Source organism: Oryctolagus cuniculus, chromosome 21 (assembly GCF_051225735.1).
Source record: "Oryctolagus cuniculus isolate XC-2025 breed Fujian yellow rabbit chromosome 21, ASM5122573v1, whole genome shotgun sequence".
NCBI lineage: Eukaryota > Metazoa > Chordata > Mammalia > Lagomorpha > Leporidae > Oryctolagus > Oryctolagus cuniculus.
In genome coordinates this window covers 29,823,273-29,851,134 of record NC_142887.1, presented here as the reverse complement: position 1 = coordinate 29,851,134, position 27,862 = coordinate 29,823,273, and the positions used below count along the sequence as shown (strand labels likewise).

General features: G+C 47.8%; 1 long non-coding RNA gene across 5 annotated transcripts in view; it reads left to right on the top strand.

The window, feature by feature from the left end:
• The window catches only part of LOC149119885 (uncharacterized), an 87,017-nt gene that overhangs the window by 41,963 nt on the left and 17,192 nt on the right, over positions 1–27,862 (top strand). For all 5 annotated transcript variants that reach the window (XR_016227032.1, XR_016227029.1, XR_016227030.1 and 2 more), the window contains one exon: positions 5,281–5,408. This is a non-coding gene — a long non-coding RNA (uncharacterized LOC149119885). The remainder of the gene's footprint in view (positions 1–5,280; positions 5,409–27,862) is intronic.

Genomic DNA, 27,862 nt, shown 5'->3' with positions numbered 1-27,862 from the left:
CCGCACTTGGAGGACAGGGTTCTAGTATCCTGTGGACTTTGTGTTTTCTGATGAGAAGTCAAACCCTCTCATGTGGGTATTCCCTCATTGGGAGCATGTCATTGGCTCTGATTTCAAGTTTTCTCCCTTTTTGTGCATTGCTCACATGTCCCTGTAATGCTTCTGAGCTACTTGGATTGTATTCCTAAAAGGGTGATCTTCCTGGCCATTGGATTCTTTATGGATTTTGTTGTTCACTGTCCCCCCCTACCATTTCTCCCCCCCCCCATTTCAGGCTCCCAAACATTAGGACTCTTGCTCTGGTTCACACATCTCTGAGGCTCCATTCATTTAGCTTCCAGCTTCTTCCCTTCTCTTTGTTCTTCAACTTGTACCTTTCTGTTGATTGGCATGTAATCTGATCCTTCCTCATTTTCTACACTCTGGTCCTGATTCCATCCATTGCATTTTGATATGAATGTTGTACGTTCAGGCCTGACATTTCCAGCTTGTGTTTTTCATGTAATTCTTTGTCTGCTCGGAACATTTTCTTCCCATTAATTTCCAGAGCATTTGCCTTTCCTTCTTTGGAAATGGTTAGAGGAGATGCTGTCCCTAGTCATTCCTCTATGAGGACAGGTTCAGAGCCAATCGGTGGTCTTTTTCTTTGAGAGCTGATCAGACTGTCCTAGTCATCTCTATGTTTTGTTGTGTACTGCTCCGTGGTATTCTGGACAGTGTGGGAGACTAAAAGCTCTCAGGAGGATGCTCATTTTCCTTCTCCGTTGCTCTGTGAAGCAAACCACATAGCGCACATCTAACTGATCTTGGTGTTTTGGCTCATGTCCTACAGTGGTGCACCTTTGTGCAGTTTTCAACTCATTTTCATGGAGCTGTGTCCACTGAGACCTTGTCCCCTCAGAGGTCACCTGGAAGTCAATTGCTTGGTTTCGTGGGGGCTCAGTTCAGCAGTCTTTCTTCCTCTGGGGCGTGGCCTGTGTATGTACAGTCAGAGGGATCTCACATCTTGTGCTGATTCATCTGCAGACTATTTGTCCCCTGCAGCTCTCTGATGTGCACAGTTCTCCTGACCTATGCAAGTGCTGCTCTTCCATGTTCTTCTCAGTGGTGTTTACCCTCGTGCCGTGGTCCAGATCCACTGACAAGAATACCTGTGAGGTGAGATTGTTTGAGAAAAGATCGCTGGAGACTTTCCTCCTCTTCCTTGGAGAATGCCATTGTTTCTAATTTGTTTGAGCAGAAATAGAGTAATTTCCAAGGTTTTCCCTTCGCTACTGCAGAGAGAAAGGACAGCTTTGTCAGTGAAGGGAGAGGAACAAAACAGATGGGTATAACATTCCTATTCCCCATCAGTTTCAGGTTGACTGCAGCCCCGGTCAGGAAGACCCTCCCTTTATCTCCATGACAGGCTGGCCTGTCAGCCTGGTGGGTCCGTGGTTCTTTGGCCTCTGTGTTCTCTGTGCACAGCTGAGTTTGCCAGCCATGGAGAGAACCCCAGGGGAGGGCCAAGTGTGTCCACATTTCAGTCATGTCCATGTTCCCTATCGTGACTGGTTTGTAATCTCTGGAGTTAGTGATGACTGTGCTTAATGGAGAATAGAAATGATCAATCCTGACACTCCTCAAGCAGCACAGAAGTTGATATTGAGCATGAGCCTGTCCCAGTGTCATTCCTTGCCCCTTTGAATGCATTGGGCTGATCCCTGCAGGCTCCCCTTCCCCATGGATGCATCTCAGTTTTTTCTCTCTGCAGTTAGCCCTGATGTGTCGCAGGAGAGTGTACAGTTCATATGTAGTCATCCAGGGGAAGGAGCTGTGACTGGACAGACATGGAGCAGCCCTTACTGTGTATAAATGATGGCTGGCAACAAGAAAGGAGTCAGCTGGTTGGGGGGATAACAGGAGCTTCAACTATGTTACTGTTGCATGTGAATTGTTTCCCATTTAAATAATGGATCAATTGAGCCAACAAAAACCTTATTCTTGCTAATCATTGATCAGCCATAGGATTGAGGTGAGCCATAAAAGAGAAATGATAGCTGGACATGTTCACCCTCATTTTAGACCTGGTACATCGTAATTGCTGAGTAAGCCTGCTGATTACCCAACTTTGTGGAACCATGATTCTAAATCGTTTTGGTAAAGCAAGTGGTAATTCATTTCCTGAATTACTTCAGAGTGGATATTAGTAACACTTTTCTTACAGATGTTAATTATTTGAAAGGCAGAGATACAGAGAGAGAAGGAAAGAGACTTTCCATCCTCCAGTTCACTCCTAGATGGCTGCAATGGCTGGGGTTTGGCCAGGCTGAAGTTCAGAGCCAGGAGCTTCATCCTGGTCTGCCATGGGGGTGCAGGGGCCCAAGTACCTGAGCTGTCTTCTGCTGCTTTTCCCAGGCCATTCACAGGAAACTGGATCAGAAGTGCAGCAGCCATGACTCAAACCATATGTGATGCAGACCCTACCATGTGGAGGCTTTACTTTTTATGCCAAAGTACTATCAGCTATTAATAACTTTTGTACAAGAAATACAAATAGAAATGAGCATGAAGAGAAAATAATCACTCAGTTTGGGCCATCTAGGAAGCCAGAAAATAGTTTGATTAGGACAATGTAACAAAGAGTTATTAAGTTACGATAGAAGAGTAACTCTCTTGTATAGAGAATTCCAATAGGTGTCCTAGGGCTCGGGAAGAGCACCTAAGGAAGTAAACATTTGTAGGGGTCCCACTCCCCAAGGATGGGCTTCAGAACTCACAGGTTGCAGTTGATCCCAGCAGACAGTGGGCAAGTGTTTGTATGACTGAGTGCAGATTTGGTGCACTCTCACTGGGCTGAAGACAGCCATCTGAGGTCTGTCTCCCTCTCTCCTCAACTCTGTCTCCCTGCACACACCTCATGTGTGTTTTCCTTTGGTTTTTCTAAAAGATGTATTTGTTTGTTTGAAAGAGTTACATGGAGGGAGGAGAGACAGAGAGAGGTGGAAAGAGGAGAGGGGGGGGAGAGAGAGAAAGGGTGAGAGAGTGAGAGAAAGTTAGAGAGAGAAAGGTTGAGAGAGGGAGAGAGAAGGAGAGAGAGGGAGAGAGAGGGAGAGAGAGGGAGAGAGAGAGAGGGAGAGGGAGAGGGAGAGGGAGAGGGAGAGGGAGAGGGAGAGTCTTCCAGGCACTGGTTCACTCCCCAGTTGGCTGCCATGGCCGGAGCTACACCAATGCAAAGCAATGACCATGAGCCAGGATCCTGGTGCTTTTTCTGGGTCTCCCACATTGTTGCAGAAGCTCAACAACTTGGGTCTTCTTCCACTGCTCTCTCAAGCTATAGCAGAGGGCTGGATCAGAATTGGAGCAGCCAGGACTTGAACCAGCATGCATATGGGATGCTGGTACTGCAGGCAGTGGCATTTTACCAGCTACGCCACAGCACCAGCCCCTTTCCTATGGGTTTTGATTCAGTCCTGTGTTTTGAGAAGTATTTTTTTAAGGAACACGAATGGATTTAAGTATTTCAAACTCTCTCTGAGGTTGATATTATTATTACGACCATGTATGTCACAGGTACTGGAAGATAAGTCTAAGGTGGCAAAGAGAAACCTCTGGTGACTGATCTTCAGGCTTGGACTGTGGGACTTTGGACAAGCGAGGGAAAGCCCCTGTGTGCTTTATTTCCTCACTTGTGCAGGATGGTGGACAAAAGAGACAATGTGTAGTTGTGGTGGTTCCTGGGTGTGGCTCAGACTGGGGCTGTCACGGTGTGCTAGAAATGTGGAGAGAGTGATAGAGAGGAGGCCAGGTGATGCTGGGGGGGTGTGAAGGGATCAAGGATGACTTGGGGAGTCAACAGTACAGGGTTGACCTCTGGGAATTAGCAGAGTCCAGGGCTCGGTGGGGGAAGCTCTATGTCAGAGGAGGGGTGGCCCTGGCCTCTTTCTCCACCCCTAACTCATACTTGCCTGCATCTCCCAGCTCATCACCCAGCTTGGCCAGAGTGGGCACTAAGGAGAGCATGGCATGGGGTGGATTCAGTTCAGCCTCTCACAAGTGGGTGTGCTGGGTTCACCCTCTATCTCAGGTGGGGCCTGGGGCAAAGCCTGGTCACAAGGCCCGGCAAGCAGACTCCTTCAGAGTGGCTTTGCTTTGGAGGTGACCCAGAGGTTCTCAGTAATGACTTCCATGGTGATAGGTTCAACTCAGACGCCTGATCCTGTGAGTGGGGCTGACTCAGGCAGATATAGGGGGAATTTGCAGGATGCAATAATCATGTGTGGATGAAGAGTATTTTCTTGAGTCTCTTGGTTCTTTGTGACCTGACTAGAAAATGTCATCACCTGTGTCCTCCTGGGGGAATGTTGTCCACATGTATGTGGATCAGCATCCACTGTGTCTGAGATATGTTTTATAATGTCTGTATAATACACTTGTGCAGTGCACTGTGATGTGTTCTGAGAGGTGCATAGTGATGGAGCAGTGGTCAAGTGATGCCAGTGACCCAGAGATACACCATGAGATACAGTCATATCTGGTGATATGTTAATATACAGTGACAGATAATAGTGACATACAGAGACAGGTAGAGTGGTATACAGTGTCAAAGCAATATTCAGTGACATATGGTGATGTACAGTGACAAATATAGGTGTATAGTGATATAGAGTGACAGATACAGTAATACATAGGGTAGATATGGTAATGCATAGTGGCAGATGTAGTGATGTGTAGTGATATAGTGATACATAAGGACAGATATGGTGATATACAGTGACAGTGATACACAGAGACAGAGTGATATACAGTGAAATCATATGTATGGTGAGAGATATGGTGATAAACAGATATGACCAATATAGCCCTATACTGACATATTGTGATAGTGATATATAGAAGTTGGTGGAGTATAGTGTGGAAGATGTTGATACAGTAGTGTAGTGCCACAGTGATATTTTAGAGTGACATAGTAAAAGACACAGATATCGGTGTATCCATGGGTGACATGTGAGTGTTGGTGTGTGGTGTGTCATGCACAACATTCCTTGTTGCTCTGTTCTTGCACGTTTTGGCACAGAGTTCTCTTACACCTGAGAGTGTCCATCAGGAATAAGGATTGGCTGTCTTTGGGGATGACTAATTCTCTAAGGTCTCAGGATTCATGAATATGCACACCACTTGCTGCATTGTGAAATCTCCTCAGGGCTGGTGTTTGGGACAGTAGTTGCACTGCCACTCGGGACACCCACGTCCTGTATCAGAGTGCCTGGATTTGATTCCTGACTCTGCTTTTGATTCCAGCTTCCAGCTTCTGTGACTGCTGGGAGGCTGCAGGTCATGGCGCAACTACCAGGGTCCCTGACACCCTTGTGGAAGACCTGGATTCAGTTCCTGGGTCCTGGAACCACTCTGCCCCAGCTCTTCCTGAGGTGAGCTTTTAGGGAGTGAACCAGCTGAAGAGAAATCTCTCTCACTCTTGTCACTCTGCCTTTAAAACAAATAATTTAAATTTTGAATTTATTTTAGTTTCATTGTTGACATTTCTAAAGTATAGGCAAAAGGGAATCTCATATTTAAAAATAGTGCAAAGCTGGGGCTGGCTTTGTGGCACAGCAGGGAAAGCCACCACCTGCAATGCCAGCATCCCGTATGGGGGTTGGTTTATGTCCTCCCAGCTGCTCCACTACCAATCCAGCTCCCTGCTTATGGCCTGGGAAAAGCAGCGGAAGATGGCCCAAGTGCTTGGGCCTCTGCGACCCACATCGGGGACATGGATGAACTCCTGGATCCCGATTTCAACCTAGCACAGTCCTGGCCATTGTTGCCATCTAGGGAGTGAACCAGTGGGTTTAAGATAGATCTCTCTCTCCCCTCTCACTCCATACCCCTTAACTGTGGGAATTCTCTCTCACCCTGTCTCTGCCTGTCTCCTATCTCTCTGTCATCACCCTGGTTTAAAATAAATAACATAAACAGAAAACTTAAAATCCATTCTTTATGTACATTTACAAAGCATAGGCAAAATGGATAATCATATTTAAAGTATGTGCATAGTGGCCATGGGGCCCTGTGGACACCCCTAGGGCAGAGCACTGAGAACTTTGGTGGGTGACACAGGGAACTTGCCCTGGACCTGTGATGTGGAGGTCACTGAAAATGTGTCAGCGTCCCAGGGGTGGGAAGTTGAACAACCCTGGATGAGTCATTCAAGCCCGTTGTGTCCCAGAAGTTCTTTGCCTCTGGGTGCATCATGCGATGTCTCTGGGATGGGCTTGGAGGGGATGACCTTCTGTGGGACTGGAGCCTGGAAGCAGTGCATCTCCCTGCATTTCTTGTTCTCTTTCTTCCTAGAAACATTTACAACTGTGGAGTATGGCGCTCTTGGAATGAAAGAGAATGTGTTGATAGTGTTAGCCTAACCCATGGCATGGGGCCTGTTGCGTGGCTGAGTGACAGGGGGAAAGTCTCTGTGAGGCTGTGATGTGTGTGAGCTGCCCCCGTTCTCACCATCGTCCTTGGTGTTAGGATCAAGTTAACGTCACAGTTCCCCATGTGCATTCCATTGTCTCAAGGAGTCAGCAAGTTGTCTAGAAAAACACTTTTTCCCCCTACAATCCCGTGTCTTCAGTGGAGTATAAATCTCTTCCAGGAATAGGTGGTGTGGAGGGATCTGTCATGCATCTCAGTTTTTGCTGTGGTTTATAGCAAATGCTCTATGATATCTCTTTCCTTTCCATTTAAATGGTTCCAGTTAAAGTCAGTAATTAGAGAATTTCTTGTTGAAGAGTCCCATGAGTTGTTTGCTAAAGGGTGAGGTACAATAAAATGGTGTGACTTTTGAGATGAAAGATTTCAGTGTCACTTGTTAGTTATTTAAGAAAATTATAAGGTATTCAGCCATAACTCGTGTCAACAGCTTCAGGAGGTCACTGACATCATCACATGAGAGTGCTAATTGTTAAATTAACAACAGGAAACTGTACACTAACTCTCATGCAGGTCTGCTGTCCTCAATGAGTTGAATTATGCGAGTTAACTGTAAAACTACTTCTTCAATAGTTTGTGTCTGTGTGTTTGTGTGTGTACGTGCAAATTGTTGAAATCTTTTACTTAGTAGAGTATTGGTCTTCTGTGTACAATTTTTTTTATCTTATTTTTTTATGTTTTTTTAAACTTTTATTTAATGAATATAAATTTCCAAAGTACAGCTTATGGATTACAGTGGCTTCCCCCCATAACTTCCCTTCCACCCACAACCCACCCCTTTCCTGCTCCCTCTCCCCTTCCATTCACATCAAGATTCATTTTCAATTCTCTTTATATACAGAAGTTCAGTTTAGTATATATATATTATGTAAAGATTTCCACAGCTTGCACCCACATAGCAACACAAAGTGAAAAATTCTGTTTCAGTACTAGTTATAGCATGAAATCACAATGTACAGCACATTAGGGACAGCGATCCTACATGAGGAGTAAGTGCACAGTGACTTCTTTTGTTGACTTAACAAACTGACACACTTGTTTATGGCATCAGCAGTCACCCTAGGCTCTTGTCATGAGTTGCCATAGCTATGGAATCCTTTTGAGTTCACCGACTCTTATCATATTTAGACAAGGTCATAGTCAAAGTGGAAGTTCTCTCCTCCCTTCAGTGAAAGGTACTTCCTTCTTTGATTGCCCGTTCTTTCTACTGGGATCTCACTTGCAGAGATCTTTCATTTAGTTCCTTTTTTTTTTTTTTTTGACAGAGTCTTGGCTTTCCATGACTGAAATACTCTCCTGTGCTTTTCAGCTGGATCCAAATGCCCTAAGGGCTGATTCTGGGGCCAGAGTGCTGTTTAGGACATCTGCCATTCTATGAGTCTGCTGTGTATGCCGCTTCCCATGTTGGATCATTCTCTCCCTTTTTTGTTCTATTGGTTAGTATTTTCAGACACTAGTCTTGTTTATGTGATCCCTTTGACTCTTAGTCCTATCATTATGATAAATTGTGAACAGAAATTGATCAAATGGACTAGTGGGATGGCATTGGTACATGCCACCTTGATGGGATTGAATTGGAGTCCCCTGGTATGTTTCTAACTCTACCATTTGGGGCAAGTCAACTTGAGCATGTCCCAAATTGTACATCTCTTCCCTCTCTTATTCCCACTGTTACATTTAACAGGGTTCACTTTTCAGTTAAGTTTCAACACTTAAGAATAACTGTGTATTAATTGCAGAATTAAACCAATAGTATAAAGTAGAACAGACAAAAAATACTAAGAGGGATAACGTATTAAGTTGTTCATCAACAGTCAGGTCAAGGGCTGATCAAGTCACTGTTTCCCATAGTGTCCATTTCACTTCACCAGGTTTTCTTTTTGGTGCTCGTTATTTGTCACCGATCAGGGAGAACATAAGATATTTGTCTCTTTGGGACTGGCTTATTTCACTCAGCATAATGGTTTCCAGATTCCTCCATTTTGTTGCAAATATCCGGATTTCATTGTTTTTTTTTTTTTTTTACTGCTGTATAGTATTCTATAGAGTACATGTCCCATAATTTCTTTATCCAGTCTACTGTTCATTGGCATTTGGGTTGATTCCAGGTCTTAGCTATTGTGAATTGAGCTGCAATAAACATTAAGGTGCAGACCGCTTTTTTGTTTGCCAATTTTATTTCCTTTGGGTAAATTCCAAGGAGTGGGATGGCTGGGTTGAACGGTAGGGTTATATTCAGGTTTCTGAGGAATCTCCAGACTGACTTCCATAGTGGCTTAACCAGATTGTACTCCCACCAACAGTGGGTTAGTGTCCCTTTTTCCCCACATCCTCGCCAGCATCTGTTGTTGGTGGATATCTGAATGCGAGCCATTCTCATATTCAGAAGGTGAGGTGAAACCTCATTGTTGTTTTGATTTGCATTTCTCTGATTGCTAGTGATCTTGAACATTTTTTCATGTGCCTGTTGGCCATTTGGATTTCCTCTTTTGAAAAGTGTCTGTTGAGGTCCTTGGCCCATCTGTTAAGTGGGTTGCTTGTTTTGTTGTTGTGGAATTTCTTGATCTCTTTGTAGATTCTGGTTATTAACCCTTTATCTGTTGCATAGTTTGCAAATATTTTTTCCCATTCTGTCGGTTGTCTCTTCACTCTCCTGACTGTTTCTTTTGCAGTACAGAAACTTCTCAATTTGATGCAATCCCACATGTTAATTTTGGCTTTGACTGCCTGTGCCTCCAGGGTCTTTTCCAGGAAGTCTTTGCCTTGCCAATATCTTGAAGGGTTTCTCCAATGTTCTCTAATAATTTGATGGTGTCAGGTTGTAGATTTAGGTCTTTAATCCATGTTGAGTGGATTTTTGTGTAAGGTGTAAGGTAGGGGTCTTGCTTCATGCTTCTGCACGTGGAAATCCAGTTTTCCCAGCACCATTTATTGAATAGACTGTCCTTGCTCCAGGAATTGGTTTTAGATCCTTGATCAAATATAAGTTGGCTGTAGATGTTTGGGTTGATTTCTGGTGTTTCTATTCTGTTCCATTGGTCTATCCATCTGTTTCTGTACCAGTACCATGCTGGGTTTTTTTTTTTTTGACAGGCAGAGTGGATAGTGAGAGAGAGAGACAGAGAGAAAGGTCTTCCTTTGCCGTTGGTTCACCCTCCAATGGCTGCCGCGGCCAGCGTGCTGCGGCTGGCGCACCGCGCTGATCCGATGGCAGGAGCCAGGTACTTCTGGTCGCCCATGGGGTGCAGGGCCCAAGCACTTGGGCCATCCTCCACTGCACTCCCTGGCCACAGCAGAGAGCTGGCCTGGAAGAGGGGCAACCGGGACAGAATCCGGCACCCTAACTGGGACTAGAACCCGGTGTGCCGGCACCGCAAGGCAGAGGATTAGCCTAGTTAGCTGTGGCGCCTGCCCTCCATGCTGTTTTTTTGTTTTTTTTTTTTTGATAGGCAGAGTGGACAGTGAGAGAGACAGAGAGAGAAAGGTCTTCCTTTGCCGTTGGTTCACCCTCCAATGGCCGCCGCTGCAGCCGGCGCACCGCGCTGATCCGATGGCAGGAGCCAGGATCCAGGTGCTTTTCCTGGTCTCCCATGGGGTGCAGGGCCCAAGCACCTGGGCCATCCTCCACTGCACTCCCTGGCCATAGCAGAGAGCTGGCCTGGAAGAGGGGCAACCGGGACAGAATCCGGCACCCTGACCGGGACTAGAACCCGGTGTGCCGGCGCCGCAAGGTGGAGGATTAGCCTATTGAGCCACGGCGCCGGCTTCCATGCTGTTTTGATTACAACTGCCCTGTAGGATGTCCTGAAATCTGGTATTGTGATGCCTCCAGCTTGTTTCTGTTGTACAAGATTGCTTTAGCTATCCGAGGTCTCCTGTGCCTCCATATGAATTTAAGCATCATTTTTTCTAGATCTGAGAAGAATGTCTTTGGTATCTTGATTGGTATCGCATTGAATCTATAAATTGCTTTTGGGAGAATGGATATTTTGATGTGTTGATTCTTCCAATCCATGAGCATGGAAGATTTTTCCATTTTTTGGTATCCTCTTCTATTTCTTTCTTTAAGATTTTGTAATTCTCATAGTAGAGATCTTAACATCCTTGGTTAAGTTTATTCCAAGGTATTGGATTGTTTTTATAGCTATTGTGAATGGGATTGATCTCAGAAGTTCTTTCTCAGCCATATCATTGCCTGTGTATACAAAGGCTGTTGATTTTTGGCATTGATTTTATACCCTGCTACTTTGCCAAACTCTTGTGTGAGTTCCAATAGTCTCTTAGTAGAGTTCTTTGGATCCCCTAAATAATCATATCATCTGCAAAGAGGGATAGTTTGACTTCTTCCTTCCCAATTTGTATCCCTTTAATTTCTTTTTCTTGCCTGATGTCTCTGGCTAAAACTTCCAGAACTATATTGAATAGCAGTGGTGAGAGTGGGCATCCCTGTCTGCTACCAGATCTCAGTGGCATGGACCAACTTATTTTAAAAAATGAAACCTGTGATTTTCAGTTTCTGCCTACATTGATGGAATATTATACAATAAAATCATCTTGTTAATTTGTGTGGCAACAAATTTGCTGTGTTTCCAGTGCACTTTGTTATTGGCAAAGCTGATGATCAAAATATAGTAAGAATCACTAGATGGACATTCAGCCTAGTGATTAAGATGCTCATTAAGAGACCCACACTTCAGGGCTGGTGCTGTGGCACAGCAGGTTATAGCCCTGGCCTGATGCGCCGGCATCCCATATGGGTACCAGTTCTAGCCCAGGCTGCTCCTCTTTTGATCCAGTTCTCTGCTATGGCCTGGGATAGCAGTAGAAGATGTCCCAAGTTCTTGGGCCCCTGCACCCACATAGGAGACCCAGAAGAAGCTCCTGGCCCCTGGCTTTGGATTGGCACAGCTCTGGCCATTGTGGCCATCTGGGGAGTGAACCAGTGGATGGAAGACCTCTCTCTCTGTCTCTATCTCTCTCTCTGTGACTCTGTCTTTCAAATAAATACAGTAAATATTTACAAAAAAGAAACCCACATCATTGGACCTAGGTTCAGTTCCTCCTGTCTTTAGCTCCTGATTCCAGCTTCCTGCTAATGCAGACTCTAGAAGGCATCAGTGATGGCCTGAGTAAGTCAATTCCTGCCAGCCACAGCCACATGGGAATCCTTGGTTGCATTTCCAGCTCCCAGCTTCAGTTCCTACCTGGTTTATCCCATTTGGTTGCAAGACTTTTGGGAATAAACCAAAAAATGGGAGTACCATCTGTGTCTCAGCCTCTCCAAAAATTTAAAGACTTAGAAGATGTGTTCATTATTGAAAGGCAGAGTGACAGAGAGGGAGACACAGAGAGATCTTCCATCCAGTGGTTCACTTCCTAGAATGCCACAGCAGCCATGTGTGGAACTCCATCATGATTTCCCACATGCAGAACAGGGACCCAAGTACTTGGGGTGCCTTTGGCCTTTGCAGGCACATTAGGAAGAAGGCAGATATGCAGTGGAGGAGCCAGGACTCAAATCATTACTCCAGCATGAGATGCCAGCGTCATTGTTGACAGCCTAAACCATAGTGCCATGATGCTGTCACCACAAAATAAATAACTTTAAAAATCTTTTAAATGCATAATGAGAACACTGGAGATGCCCCAGTGGTGGGGGAAGACAGGGAGCCCGCCAGCCAAGGACATGTTACAGGCTGAACCTACTAGGTCCCTGCTGTCTGGCAGGGGGCACTGTGGAGTAAAGCATGCTCAAATGATTGAGTACAGTGAGGCTTTGGTGGTACTAGGCAAGACTGATGTTTATTGCACCTGGCAAGCAGCAGAATTTGGCCCAAATGCTTGCCCCATTTCCAATGTGTGGGAGACCCAGCTGGAATTCCTAACTCAAGGCTTTGGCTTGGCCCAACCATGATCATTGAAATCATTTGGTGAATGAACCAGTAGATGGAAAATCTCTCTCTCTGTTTCTAGCCCTCTCTATCTGTAATCTGTCTTTCAGAGAAATAAGTCTTTTTTTTTTATAAAAGGCCCCTCCTTCCAATGCCATTGCACTGGGGGCTAAGTTTCCAGCACAGGTATTTTGGGAGGACATTTGAGCCACAGCATTCTTTCAAGGAAGCAGCCAGCAGTGCAGACAGGTGAGGGCTTTGCAACCTTCCTGCAAGACATCTCTAGTGGGTGGGCCAGAGAGTGGGGCCAGGAGGAAAGACTCTGTTCTGTCCCACAAGGACCACAGGCAGGGCATGGCAGCTGAGAGGCCCCCATCCTGTAATTGGTTAAGATGAAGTAGCCACTCTTTTCAGCCAGGAGAGAATCCTGGGCTCCCATCCCTTCAGTTCAGCCACAGGTTTCCTGCTCAGGTGTCAGTCCTTGTGGACACCAGTGTGTTGGGCTCCACAGCCCCCTGGCCCACATGACAGAAACTTTCCAATAGGATTAGACCTTCCCTGGTAGCTGTCACACAGGTCAGTGCTTTCTGACACAGGATCTGCAGAGCAGACACATGAGCACAAGAGACAAGGAGGCTTTTGTATTGAACACTGCCATCTAATGTCAATGTTCAGCCAGCAGGAGGCCACAAGACGAGGGGTTCTCCTGAGTAAGAGGTGTGCCACAGGTTGGAGGGCAGAGGAAAGGATCAGACAGATGGGAGGGTCTCCAATGAAGAGACTAAGGAATCAGGTTTGGAGGCCAGGGAAAGGCAGGAAGCAGGTTGGCAAGTGGGTCCTGCATCCATGGCCGTGTCCCTCATCAGACACTGCCTGGGCGGTAGGACAGCAGCAGCTATGAGGGTCCACATCCCTAGGGCTTAGATAATCTGGTCCAGAGGTGCAGGGAAAGGCAGGAATGCAGGCAAAATGGTCCCCTGGAGACAGCTGTAAGCCCCAAGAGGAGAGGCTGGCATGGAAAGAAATACCCATGGGCTTTTTAAAAAAGATTTTTCTTTTTATTTATTTATTTGAGAGGGACAGACAAAGAGAAAGGTCTTCCATCTGCTGGTTCACTGCCCTGATGGCTGCAATGGCCAATGCTGAGCCCATTTAAAGCCAGGAGCCAGGAGCTTCTTCTGGGTCTCTCATGTGGGTGTAAGGGCCCAAGGTCTTGGGCCACCTTCTACTGCTTTTCCAGGCCATAGCAGAGAGCTGGACTGGAAGAGGAGCATCTGGTACCAAAACTGGCACCCATATAGGATGCTGGCACTGCAGATGGAGGATTAATCTACTGCGCTACAACACCTGCCCCAATATCCATGGGTGGTTCTTCTTCTGCACCCTGGGCAGTGGCCCTGCTGGTGTCTCCTGTTTCCTCTTCTGTGTCCTCTGCTTTCCTTGTTGCTGGACACTGGAAGGGCAGCAGTCAAATGAATAATCCCTACAGCTGGCACAGGGTTAAAGGAGGAGGCTGTGTGCTGCTCTGCTGTGGGTGGCCATTGCTTCATCCCCAACATGCTCTTGATGCTCCACAGCCCTGTTGCTTCTCCCTGTCATGGTCTTTCCTGGTGACCCCGTTACTTGTCTTGGTGGGGACTGTAGTGGTTGTACTTTGCTGGAAGTGTTCGCTGAGCTGCAGGGATGGTGGTGAGTTTGTTCTGCCAGTGAGGCCTGCACAGAGGCATGAGCACCTGAATCAAAGGCAGCACCTCAGGGTGGCACAGTGAACTCAGGGTGGTGATCAGAGAGACCTGCACCCCTGCAGCAAGATCCTGGGGTCTTTCCCTTATGTCCTACCCATCAGTGCAGGACCACGGACAGGTGCTGACCCCGACCTGACGGAGGAACTTGACAGGCTGAGTAAATGGGATCAAAACAGTTGAGCTCTCTGGTCAAGGGCAGAAGTGAGGACAGAGTTTGCACGGGGAACTCCCTTAGGGATGTGGAGTCACATGGGGTGCTTGGATAGACAGCTAAACTCTCACCCTTCACCTTTGGCTGGGAACTCTGCCAAAACCTAAGTGAACAATCCTGGGGATCTTCTGGACAAAAGCTATAGGACTGTATTGTGAGTGAGGGCTGATTCCCTTGATGTCCAAGAGATGGCCTGGTCATATCCTGGAGGGGTAGGCAGTGTCCATGACCCCTCCCCCATTCTAGACCTTGTGCCAACCATGATTAGATGTGAACCCAAGTCCAGCCCTCACTCTGAGACCCAGGGGCTTGTGGATATCACTGAAGCAGCTGAGCAGCAGCCCTGCAAGTTGATGCCTCCTCATTGCTCCTCACCCAGTTCTGTTGCCTGTCACATGGGCAGTTGGTTTGGAATGTCCTGGCTTCTGACCGTTGGGAACTGAGCAGTGTACTGGTCACTCCAGGTGGTCCCTGACCACAGTGATGCCTCAATGCAGGGTGGTAGGTTGAGCCATGTGCTATGGGGGGATGGACACTGTGTGGACCCCCTGATTCTTCAGTGGGGCTGCATATCAGGGAAGCGATTGCATTTTGGCATGGATTTTAAATATGGAGCCATGAGGTTAGTCAGGATTTGGGGTCATGTACATCTTCAAGGACATCAGCAGTCTCTTGCAACCCCCCAGGAGATTTTTGGAAAGTGTGGGAGGACAGTCCTTGGTTCCATGGCCAGGGTAGCATCTTGTGGTCTCAGGGTTCAGGGATCTCCATGCTTAGGGAATCCAGCTGTACGTTCACCTTAAGATTCACGAATCATCAGTGAGGTAACTCTGGGGAAGTCATTTAATCTCATTTATTTCAGTGCCTTGAAACCATCAGAAGTCACAGCCGCTATTCTGCCTACACTACATCTCAAGACCATAGGTTTTGTTCGTGAGCTGTGAACAATCAGTCCCATGCCAGTGTGGAAGAGAAAGCCCTATTTTCTGATTTGTCACCTGTGAGGACCCTCCTCTGAGGACACTAGCACTCAGGTCTCCTTAACTCTACTGGATACTTGGGAAATGAATACTTATGTCAATGGCTCTTATGACATAGCAGCCAATTTTTTCAGGCTTTGAATTAACTTATTTTTAACCTCACAGCCATCCTAATACACAGGCCCTTCAACATTTCCACATGTGAAAGTGGGCCACTTCCACTTTTGTTGCTGCTGTGAATACTGCCACTATGAACATTTGCCTCAGATTGTTACATGAAGGAAAGATTTTTTTTCCTGCTTAGATATCCCTGAGCAGAATATCTGGACCACACAGTAGCCCTGAGTTTAACTTTCTGAGAAAGTGTCACACTTCTGGGGGGATTAGCTGAAGCAGTGTTTGAAGTTTCCAATTTTGCGACCTCACTGGCAGCACTTTTCTAAACAATTTGCAGGCATCCTAGTGTTGATCTCTCAGCTCTTTTATACACAGTGTTTCACTCTTGTGAGTCTCTCTTTGGCCTTCAGCTTATTATGATATGAAATTATAATGCCAGGGTACATTGAACTTCCTGGTTATTTTTTAATTGCATAGACAGAATCAAAGAGATGTCCTCTGCTGGTTCACTTCTAAAATGCTTGCTACAACTACAGGAGCCAAAGCTGGGAACTGAGAACTTGATCCACATCTTCCATGTGGCTGGAAAGCACCCAACTTCTTGAGCCATCACCACTGTCTCCCAGGATGCATATGGGCAGGAACTAGAGACAGAGGTAGGGGATCAAATGCAAGAATTCCTATGTGGGACATAGGTGTCCTAAGCATTAGCTTAATGACTAAGCCAGTTGGAGGCTTGGGGAGCCAGTTGGAGGCCATGTAAGGAGCTGGCTGGGGGCAGAGTTGTGTCATGCCCTGGCGGAGAGGTAGGAAGGGTCATGCAGTAGGGTTTATATCCATAGGTGCTGGGAAACCAGGTATGAAGATGCAAAGAAAGGTGGGAAGGACAGTCACAAAACTGCCCCTGGGACCAGCAGGAGGGAGACAGAGGGCAGGAGGTGCAGTTGACATTTCTGTGGTCCGTGATGGAACACAGCAGGGTGAAGTGTCCATGGCATCCTTCTGTGGGGAGCGTAGGGACTTGACTGTCCCCCTTCTGGGCTCATAGAGTAGTGATTTTTGTTTTTTTTCATGCCCCGTAGAGGAGTGTATGTGGGTGTGGTGTCCATGGCTTCCTTCCATGGGGGAGCATATGGGGTTTGCTGTCCATTGGCTCCTTGTGTGGGAGAGCATAGGGGGGTGTGGTATCCATTGGCTCCTCCTGAGGGAGAGCATAGGGGAGTGTGGTGCCCATGACTTCCTCGCATGTTGGATCATAGGGTGGTGTGGTGTCATGGCCTCATCTGGTCAGGGAGCATAGGAGGATAAGTTGTCTGTATCTCTCTCAGTTCAGGGAACATATGGGGGTGATGTGTTCATTGATAACCCCCCATTGGGGAAGATGGAGGAGAGATATCCATGGCTTCCTCCTGTGGAGTATCGGGGGTACAGTGTCCATATCCTGGATGATGGGATGATGTACTTTGCAGGCTTGCTTCCTCCGCCTCCCATGGCTGGTTGGTCTTTAGGAGCAAGAGTGCTTGGAACAGGACCTGCAGAAGGGAAAAGGCCAGAAGGCTGTGTACTGCTGTGTACATGGGTGACCTCAGCCTCACCTCCCAAAGTGCTTTTGCTTTCTATTACAAATGTATTTTGTGTGAAAGGTCGAGTTGGGGAGCAAGAAAAAAATCAAGCTTCCATGTGCTGATTTGACCCTGAAATGGCCACCACAGCTAGCGCAGTCACTTACAGACAGGGCCCTGGATCTTCAACAGAGTCTTTCAAAGGTCCAAGTCCTTGAGCCATGTTCTGCTGCCTTCCCAGGTACAGTGGCAGGCTGCTGGGCTGGAAGTGCAGCAGCTGGGACTCAACCCAGCACTCAAATGGGATGCTGGTGTTGCAGGCAGTGGCTGAGCCTGCTGCACCACAGCACTGCGCACACACATGCCTGCTGCACTCTGACCACCACCCCAGTGCTTTCAGATTTCCATGATGATCAGGTGACCTGGCTCAGGAGGTGGTGGCATCCTGTTCTTGGCAGTGCTCCCTGTGCTGGAGGACATGCCATGTCTGAGGCCCACAGACAGAGTAAAGCAGTGCCAAAATGCCACTCAGTTTTCTCAGGATCAGAAAGGACTGTCTGATGCAGGGTTTGTAATACCTATGATACTTTGGCCATCTTCCAATTGGTCCATGGCTTGAGGCAGGAGTGTGACCCCAACATGGGCATGGGATCCCTTTTTGTCAGTGGTCACCCCCCATTGCTGCGGTCAGGTGAGGGGGGAAAAATTTACTTCCCAAAGTGTTTCTCAAACAGGGAGAGTCTCTCTACAACAGTAGATGTCCCAAACAGCTTTCAGCCACTGTCCCTCAGAAGTGCTAAGGCCAAAATGCTGCATCTGTGGAACCTCAGGAGTGGCACATCTGCAGATGACATGGGAGGAAGTGGTACCGGCAAAGGCTGCTGATCCCCTCCAGACTCTTGTGTCTCCCCAGTTTCTAGCTGAGGGCAGAGGGTATGTGGATGGAGCACCATGAGCTGTTTGTAGTATGGTCACCCCCTCAATGCTTTTCCAGGGCCTTAGCCCTCAGGGTGCTATTCTGGACACATTTCCCATTTCCTTAGACCTGACTTGATTATGATGAGATTGATGTCTTGAGAAGTCCAGGCCACAGATTGATGGGATGCACCTGCACTGGTATGTGTGTGGGACTTGGTATTTCCTAGAGATTTCCAGGTTATGCAGCATGGTTTGGGGTTTGATTTGTGTGAGAGAGAGCAAGAAGGAAGACGACAGCATTCCAGGCATGTGGGAAGTGGGCCATAGGAAGGAAGATCTGAGTATGGCTGTTTCCATCTCTTTCTGCAGCTCTCCTAACAAATAAAATGAAAATAAGTTTTTTAAAACTTTGTTAGCTCTTCTTTTAGAAAAGATTGCCCCCTCCCTGGAGTTTTATCCTCTCTAGCATGTGCACATTGTGCCCCCAGCAGTTGACCTATTACAGTCTGTGTTCCCTACCTACATTTGAGCCCCAGCAGAGGCCTGTGCTCAGTTAAGCTGGGATTCTCTGTGTCTGACAGTCAAGGCAATTTCTGAAGGTGTGTTTTGCAAGTGACCTCACTTTTCTGTAGGATACAAGATGAGTTGGTGAATTCAGGTGTTCAGCTTTTGTCTTGTGGCATGGCTGGGAGTGACTATTGATATGCTTTGTACTTGTGGGTTAAAAGATATAAATCAATTAATCCTTTTTTGGAAAATGGGACTCTAACTTAGCTTGTTTCCCCTGCAAATAGTCTCTTTGCTTCCCCTTTCCTAATCTGAATGGAAGAGCAACAAGGAGGACATCTCCGCATGTTGACAATCAGATCACCCGGGAATCAGTGACATCCTAGAGTTACGGTTGTCCTTGGTTATTGTGGGGCGATGAGTTTTCTTCCTCTGTTCTTCGTGGCCTGTGAGCTTCGATGCCAGATGTGTGCTTTCTGGCTGAGCTGTGAGTGTAGATTTCCCTAAGGGACCAGGTGTGAATGTGTAGAGTGTAGACTGCTGGTGTGTGTGAGGGGAGATCCAGCCAATTGCAGCTCAGAGAGGAGGTGAGAAGTGGTGGCTGCCATAGCCAGGATGACCCTTCCTGTCTCCTCCCTTCCTGGGTTCATTGATCCTGGGCCCCATCCCTTAAGTTCAGCCATAGCTTTTTTTTTTCCTTCGTTTAGAGATTTATTCATATATTGAAAAGTCTGAGTTACAGAGAGAGAGAAGGAGAGGCAGGGAAAGAGAGTTCTTCCATCCACTGGTTCACTCTCCAGTTGGCTCCTAAGGCTGGAGCTCTACTGATCCAATGCCAGAAGCCAGAGGCTTCTTCCAGGTGTCCCATGTGTGTAGAGGGGCCCAAGGACTTGGGCCATCTTCTACTGTTTTCCCAGGCCATAGCAGAGAGGTGGATCAGAAGTAGAGCTCCCAGGATTTGAACCAGTACCCATATGGGATGCCAGCACTGCAGGCCGCAGCTTCACCCACTATGCCGGCACAGGTGCCAGCCCATCAGCCACAGCTTTTCTGCTCAGGAGGAGTCATTATGGCCTTTGGCTCCTTCTACTCCCTAGCCCCCAACCCTCCAGCCCCTGTTTCTTGCACCACAGGAACATTTTCCCATAGGATCTGACCTCCTGTCAGCACTCACACAAGCCAGCATTTCTCACACTGGATCTACAGAGCATAGACACAAAAAACAGAACGAGTATGGTGTTTAATATTAAATAAGAATCTTGTGTGGTGAGGAGCCAGCTGGAGGCCATGAAAGGAGCTGCCTGGGAGCAGAGTTGTGCCATGTCCTGGAGGGGAGGGAGGAAGGGTCACGCGGGAGGGTCTATATCCATAGGTGCTGGGAAACTGGGTATGAAGATGCAAGGAAAGATGGGAAGGCCAGGCATAAAACTGCCCCTGGGACCAGCAGGAGGAAAACAGAGGGCAGGAGACGTGGTTGACCTTTCCATGGACTATGCTGGAAACTAGGGGGTGAAGGGTCCATGGCCTCCTCTGGAGGGGGAGTATAGGTTGGTGTTGTGTCCATGGGCTCCTCTGGAGGAGGATTGTGGTATCCATTGGTTCCTCCCTTGGTGGAGCGTAGGAGGGTGTGGTGTCCAGGCACTACACTGGAGGAGGAGCCTATGGCACTGTGGTATCCATTGGTTCCTCCTTTGGTGGAGCTTAGGAGGTTGTGGTGTCCAGGGACTCCTCCCATGGGGGAGCACAGGAGGGTGTGGGTCAATAGGCTCCTCCCATGGTGGAATGTTGGGAGTGTGATATCCCTGGGCTCTTCCCGTGGTGGAACATGGGGAGGTGTGGATCCACCCAAGATGTTTCTTATGGGGGCGTGGTGTCCATCAGTTCTGGTGGCTCATATGGCGGTGTGGTGTCCATCAGTTCTGGTGGCTCATATGGCGGTGTGGTGTCCATCAGTTCTGGTGGCTCATATGGCGGTGTGGTGTCCATCAGTTCTGGTGGCTCATATGGGGGCGTGGTGTCCATGGGCTCCTCCTCCCGAGGTGGAGTGTATGGAGGAGTAGTGTCCATGGCTTCTTCCTGTAGGGGAGCAGAGAGGGATGAGTTGTTTATAGCTCTCTCCTTTCAGGGAACATATGGGGGTGATGTGTCCCTTGATACCCCCCATTGGGGAGTATAGGGGGAGAGATGTCCATGGCTTCCTCCTGTGGAGGAGTATCAGGGGGTAAAGTGTCCATATCCTGGATAATTGGATGATGTACTTTGCAGGTTTGCTTCCTCCGCCTTCCATTGCCGGTTCGTCTGGTAGGATCAGGCGTGCTCAGTACAGGTCCTAGAAAGGAAAAGGCAGGAAGGATGTGAACTGCTGTGCACCTGGGTGACCTCAGCATCACCTCCCAAAGTGCTTTTGCTTTCTGTTACAAATGTATTATGTGTAAAGGTTGAGTTGGGGAATGAGAAAACCAAAAGAGAGCTTCCATCTTCTGACTTGACCCTGAAATGGCCACCACAACTGGCAAGGTAGCTGGCCAGACAGGGGCCTGGCACTTCACCAGTGCCTTCCAAAATGGCCACGTACTTGAGCCATGTTCTACTGCCTTCCCAGGTACATTAGCAGGCAGCTGGGTTGGAAGTGCAGCAGCTGGGACTCAACCCAGCACTCCTTTGGGATGCTGGTGTTGCAGGCAGTGGCTGAGCCCACTGCACCACAGCACTGCACACACACGTGCTCCCCGCACTTCTACCACACCTCCCCTACAAGGCTTTCAGATTTCCATGATGATCAGGTTACCTAGCCTAGGGGGTGGTGGCATCCTGGCCTTACCGATGTTCACTCTGTTGGAGCACACGCGTTGTCGAGTCTGAAGCCCGCAGAGAGTGGTCAGCAGTGCCACGATGGCCCTGAGTTTTCTTATCATCAGACTGGGTTGTCTGACTTTTGGTCTGTAAGACCTATGGTATTTTGCCCATGGACCAACTGGTCCAGGGCCAGAGGCGGGAGTGTGACCCCGACCTGGGCCTGGGGGCCCCTTAGGTCGGTGGTCAGCCCCCATTGCTGGGGCAGGTGAGGGGGGCAAAATTTGCTCCCCAAAGTTTTTGAAAAGAAGCTGGTGAGTCTCTATACTATGAAGACTTCCCAAAGCACTTTTGGCTGCTATCGCTCCGAAGGGCTAAGGCCAAAATGCCACATCTGCAGAACCTTAGTGGTCACAGAATGGGCACGTGTCACAGAACCTGCTGCTAGGGGTGCGCATCATAGAGAGCAGGGCCTGGAGATGGGTGTGTCCAGGACCCAGGCTAGGGGTGGAGTTTGCCAAGATGGCCTTAGGAGTGGCACATTGTGCAGATGACATGGGAGGAAGTGGCCCCAGCAAAGGCTGCCGATCCCCTCTGGACTCTTGTGTCCCTCCAGGCTCCTACTGAGGGCAGAGGGTGTCTGTATTGAGCATCATGAGCTGTTGGTAGTGCAGTGGCCCCCTCAGTGCTTTTCCAGGGCCTAGAGCCCTCAGGACACTGGGCAGGACCCATTGCCCGATCCCTGACCCTCAGGTGGGTGAGTGCTAGGAGCGGTCTCTTGGCAAGCAGGTCCTGTAGGCTATGGCCGCATTGGTGTCACCCAGTGGGGTCCTCCTTCCCTTGTCCTGGAAACACTGAGGAGAGAGCCCTCAGGGCAGAAATGCATGTGCCCCTCAGAGCCTGAGGTGCTGGCAGCATAGTTTTGGGCCAGGTAGGCTGGGAGAGACATGCTGACCATATAACTGAGATTCCATTCCTGCGAGTTCTCTGGGGAAGCGCCAAGTTGGATTTCCACAAAGACCTGTTTATCAATCTGTTGCTGCTCCATTCCCAGATCTAGATCCTGAGGTGACCCAACTTCATCCTCTTATTTAAAAAAAAAAAATTTTTTTTAATTTATTTGAATGACAGAATTAGAGAATGATCCTCCATCTGCCAGTTCTCTCCCCATGTTGCCACCACAGTCAGGGCAGGTCAGCAGAAAGCCAGGAGCTTCCTCCATGTCTCTCACATGTACAGGGGTGCAGGGACTTGGGCCATCCTCTGCTGCTTTCTCAGGCACATTAGCAGGGAGCTGCAAGTGCCTCAGGGTGTGGGATCGCACATTGCACCATGATGCCGGCCCACATCCAGCTTTTCTAGAGCGTGTCTTCATGTTTCAGTTGTTCTGGGCATAGCACTGTGGGTCCTGTTGCTTTTCCCATCTGATTAGAGTCCCTTTTCTTCCTGTTCGGCAGAGTAATGAAACCTTAAGGCCGCACGATTCTTTGACCCTCTGCTCTGTTGTGACTGTTCCCCTTGGTGTGACCTTTGTACAAACAGAGCCTCACCCTCTGAGTCTGTGCTTTCTGTTTTGGGTTCTGCAGATGTCATTTAGAGAATTTAAGGGCGAAAACACAGCCAGCAGTGATTTAAATCCTTAACGTTTCTCCTGCTCTTCATTACTCCTGATGTACCAGACTTCCTGTGGGCAGGATTTCACTTTAGCCTGAAGAATTCCATCCACTTGGTGCTGTTTTGATAGCAAGTGGTCTTCTGATGACTGCTCTTAGTATTCCTTCTTGTCCATCACCCCTCCTTTTTCTGCATAGGGGGCTGAGATCCTTCAGGGTGTCTTGGTTCCCTGGAGATTCCTGGGGAGGTCTTTTCTTTCCGCACTTGGAGGACAGGGTTCTAGTATCCTGTGGACTTTGTGTTTTCTGATGAGAAGTCAAACCCTCTCATGTGGGTATTCCCTCATTGGGAGCGTGTCATTGGCTCTGATTTCAAGTTTTCTCCCTTTTTGTGCATTGCTCACATGTCTCTGTAATGCTTCTGAGCTACTTGGATTGTATTCCTAAAAGGGCGATCTTCCTGGCCATTGGATTCTTTATGGATTTTGTTGTTCACTGTCCCCCCCTACCATTTCTCCCCCCCCCCCATTTCAGGCTCCCAAACATTAGGACTCTTGCTCTGGTTCACACATCTCTGAGGCTCCATTCATTTAGCTTCCAGCTTCTTCCCTTCTCTTTGTTCTTCAACTTGTACCTTTCTGTTGATTGGCATGTAATCTGATCCTTCCTCATTTTCTACACTCTGGTCCTGATTCCATCCATTGCATTTTGATATGAATGTTGTACGTTCAGGCCTGACATTTCCAGCTTGTGTTTTTCATGTAATTCTTTGTCTGCTCGGAACATTTTCTTCCCATTAATTTCCAGAGCATTTGCCTTTCCTTCTTTGGAAATGGTTAGAGGAGATGCTGTCCCTAGTCATTCCTCTATGAGGACAGGTTCAGAGCCAATCGGTGGTCTTTTTCTTTGAGAGCTGATCAGACTGTCCTAGTCATCTCTATGTTTTGTTGTGTACTGCTCCGTGGTATTCTGGACAGTGTGGGAGACTAAAAGCTCTCAGGAGGATGCTCATTTTCCTTCTCCGTTGCTCTGTGAAGCAAACCACATAGCGCACATCTAACTGATCTTGGTGTTTTGGCTCATGTCCTACAGTGGTGCACCTTTGTGCAGTTTTCAACTCATTTTCATGGAGCTGAGTCCACTGAGACCTTGTCTCCTCAGAGGTCACCTGGAAGTCAATTGCTTGGTTTCGTGGGGGCTCAGTTCAGCAGTCTTTCTTCCTCTGGGGCGTGGCCTGTGTAGGTGCAGTCAGAGGGATCTCACATCTTGTGCTGATTCATCTGCAGACTATTTGTCCCCTGCAGCTCTCTGATGTGCACAGTTCTCCTGACCTATGCAAGTGCCGTTCTTCCATGTTCTTCTCAGTGGTGTTTACACTCATGCCGTGGTCCGGATCCACTGACAAGAATACCTGTGAGGTGAGATTGTTTGAGAAAAGATCGCTGGAGACTTTCCTCCTCTTCCTTGGAGAATGCCATTGTTTCTAATTTGTTTGAGCAGAAATAGAGTAATTTCCAAGGTTTTCCCTTCGCTACTGCAGAGAGAAAGGACAGCTTTGTCAGTGAAGGGAGAGGAACAAAACAGATGGGTATAACATTCCTATTCCCCATCAGTTTCAGGTTGACTGCAGCCCCGGTCAGGAAGACTCTCCCTTTATCTCCATGACAGGCTGGCCTGTCAGCCTGGTGGGTCCGTGGTTCTTTGGCCTCTGTGTTCTCCGTGCACAGCTGAGTTTGCCAGCCATGGAGAGAACCCCAGGGGAGGGCCAAGTGTGTCCACATTTCAGTCATGTCCATGTTCCCTATCGTGACTGGTTTGTAATCTCTGGAGTTAGTGATGACTGTGCTTAATGGAGAATAGAAATGATCAATCCTGACACTCCTCAAGCAGCACAGAAGTTGATATTGAGCATGAGCCTGTCCCAGTGTCATTCCTTGCCCCTGTGAATGCATTGGGCTGATCCCTGCAGGCTCCCCTTCCCCATGGATGCATCTCAGTTTTTTCTCTCTGCAGTTAGCCCTGATGTGTCACAGGAGAGTGTACAGTTCATATGTAGTCATCCAGGGGAAGGAGCTGTGACTGGACAGACATGGAGCAGCCCTTACTGTGTATAGATGATGGCTGGCAACAAGAAAGGAGTCAGCTGGTTGGGGGGATAACAGGAGCTTCAACTATGTTACTGTTGCATGTGAATTGTTTCCCATTTAAATAATGGATCAATTGAGCCAACAAAAACCTTATTCTTGCTAATCATTGATCAGCCATAGGATTGAGGTGAGCCATAAAAGAGAAATGATAGCTGGACATGTTCACCCTCATTTTAGACCTGGTACATCGTAATTGCTGAGTAAGCCTGCTGATTACCCAACTTTGTGGAACCATGATTCTAAATCGTTTTGGTAAAGCAAGTGGTAATTCATTTCCTGAATTACTTCAGAGTGGATATTAGTAACACTTTTCTTACAGATGTTAATTATTTGAAAGGCAGAGATACAGAGAGAGAAGGAAAGAGACTTTCCATCCTCCAGTTCACTCCTAGATGGCTGCAATGGCTGGGGTTTGGCCAGGCTGAAGTTCAGAGCCAGGAGCTTCATCCTGGTCTGCCATGGGGGTGCAGGGGCCCAAGTACCTGAGCTGTCTTCTGCTGCTTTTCCCAGGCCATTCACAGGAAACTGGATCAGAAGTGCAGCAGCCATGACTCAAACCATATGTGATGCAGACCCTACCATGTGGAGGCTTTACTTTTTATGCCAAAGTACTATCAGCTATTAATAACTTTTGTACAAGAAATACAAATAGAAATGAGCATGAAGAGAAAATAATCACTCAGTTTGGGCCATCTAGGAAGCCAGAAAATAGTTTGATTAGGACAATGTAACAAAGAGTTATTAAGTTATGATAGAAGAGTAACTCTCTTGTATAGAGAATTCCAATAGGTGTCCTAGGGCTCGGGAAGAGCACCTAAGGAAGTAAACATTTGTAGGGGTCCCACTCCCCAAGGATGGGCTTCAGAACTCACAGGTTGCAGTTGATCCCAGCAGACAGTGGGCAAGTGTTTGTATGACTGAGTGCAGATTTGGTGCACTCTCACCGGGCTGAAGACAGCCATCTGAGGTCTGTCTCCCTCTCTCCTCAACTCTGTCTCCCTGCACACACCTCATGTGTGTTTTCCTTTGGTTTTTCTAAAAGATGTATTTGTTTGTTTGAAAGAGTTACATGGAGGGAGGAGAGACAGAGAGAGGTGGAAAGAGGAGAGGGGGGGGAGAGAGAGAAAGGGTGAGAGAGTGAGAGAAAGTTAGAGAGAGAAAGGTTGAGAGAGGGAGAGAGAAGGAGAGAGAGGGAGAGAGAGGGAGAGAGAGGGAGAGAGAGGGAGGGAGAGGGAGAGGGAGAGGGAGAGAGAGAGTCTTCCAGGCACTTGTTCACTCCCCAGTTGGCTGCCATGGCCGGAGCTACACCAATGCAAAGCAATGACCATGAGCCAGGATCCTGGTGCTTTTTCTGGGTCTCCCACATTGTTGCAGAAGCTCAACAACTTGGGCCTTCTTCCACTGCTTTCTCAAGCTATAGCAGAGGGCTGGATTAGAATTGGAGCAGCCAGGACTTGAACCAGCATGCATATGGGATGCCGGTACTGCAGGCAGTGGCATTTTACCAGCTACGCCACAGCACCAGCCCTTTCCTATGGTTTTTGACTCAGTCCTGTGTTTTGAGAAGTATTTTTTTAAGGAACACGAATGGATTTAAGTATTTCAAACTCTCTCTGAGGTTGATATTATTATTACGACCATGTATGTCACAGGTACTGGAAGATAAGTCTAAGGTGGCAAAGAGAAACCTCTGGTGACTGATCTTCAGGCTTGGACTGTGGGACTTTGGACAAGCGAGGGAAAGCCCCTGTGTGCTTTATTTCCTCACTTGTGCAGGATGGTGGACAAAAGAGACAATGTGTAGTTGTGGTGGTTCCTTGGTGTGGCTCAGACTGGGGCTGTCACGGTGTGCTAGAAATGTGGAGAGAGTGATAGGAGGGCAGGTGATGTTGGGAGGGTGTGAAGGGATCAAGGATGACTTGGGGAGTCAACAGTACAGGGTTGACCTCTGGGAATTAGCAGAGTCCAGGGCTCGGTGGGGGAAGCTCTATGTCAGAGGAGGGGTGGCCCTGGCCTCTTTCTCCACCCCTAACTCATACTTGCCTGCATCTCCCAGCTCATCACCCAGCTTGGCCAGAGTGGGCACTAAGGAGAGCATGGCATGGGGTGGATTCAGTTCAGCCTCTCACATGTGGGTGTGCTGGGTTCACCCTCTATCTCAGGTGGGGCCTGGGGCAAAGCCTGGTCACAAGGCCCGGCAAGCAGACTCCTTCAGAGTGGCTTTGCTTTGGAGGTGACCCAGAGGTTCTCAGTAATGACTTCCATGGTGATAGGTTCAACTCAGACGCCTGATCCTGTGAGTGGGGCTGACTCAGGCAGATATAGGGGGAGTTTGCAGGATGCAATAATCATGTGTGGATGAAGAGTATTTTCTTGAGTCTCTTGGTTCTTTGTGACCTGACTAGAAAACGTCATCACCTGTGTCCTCCTGGGGGAATGTTGTCCACATGTATGTGGATCAGCATCCACTGTGTCTGAGATATGTTTTATAATGTCTGTATAATACACTTGTGCAGTGCACTGTGATGTGTTCTGAGAGGTGCATAGTGATGGAGCAGTGGTCAAGTGATGCCAGTGACCCAGAGATACACCATGAGATACAGTCATATCTGGTGATATGTTAATATACAGTGACAGATAATAGTGACATACAGAGACAGGTAGAGTGGTATACAGTGTCAAAGCAATATTCAGTGACATATGGTGATGTACAGTGACAAATATAGGTGTATAGTGATATAGAGTGACAGATACAGTAATATATAGGGTAGATATGGTAATGCATAGTGGCAGATGTAGTGATGTGTAGTGATATAGTGATACATAAGGACAGATATGGTGATATACAGTGACAGTGATACACAGAGACAGAGTGATATACAGTGAAATCATATGTATGGTGAGAGATATGGT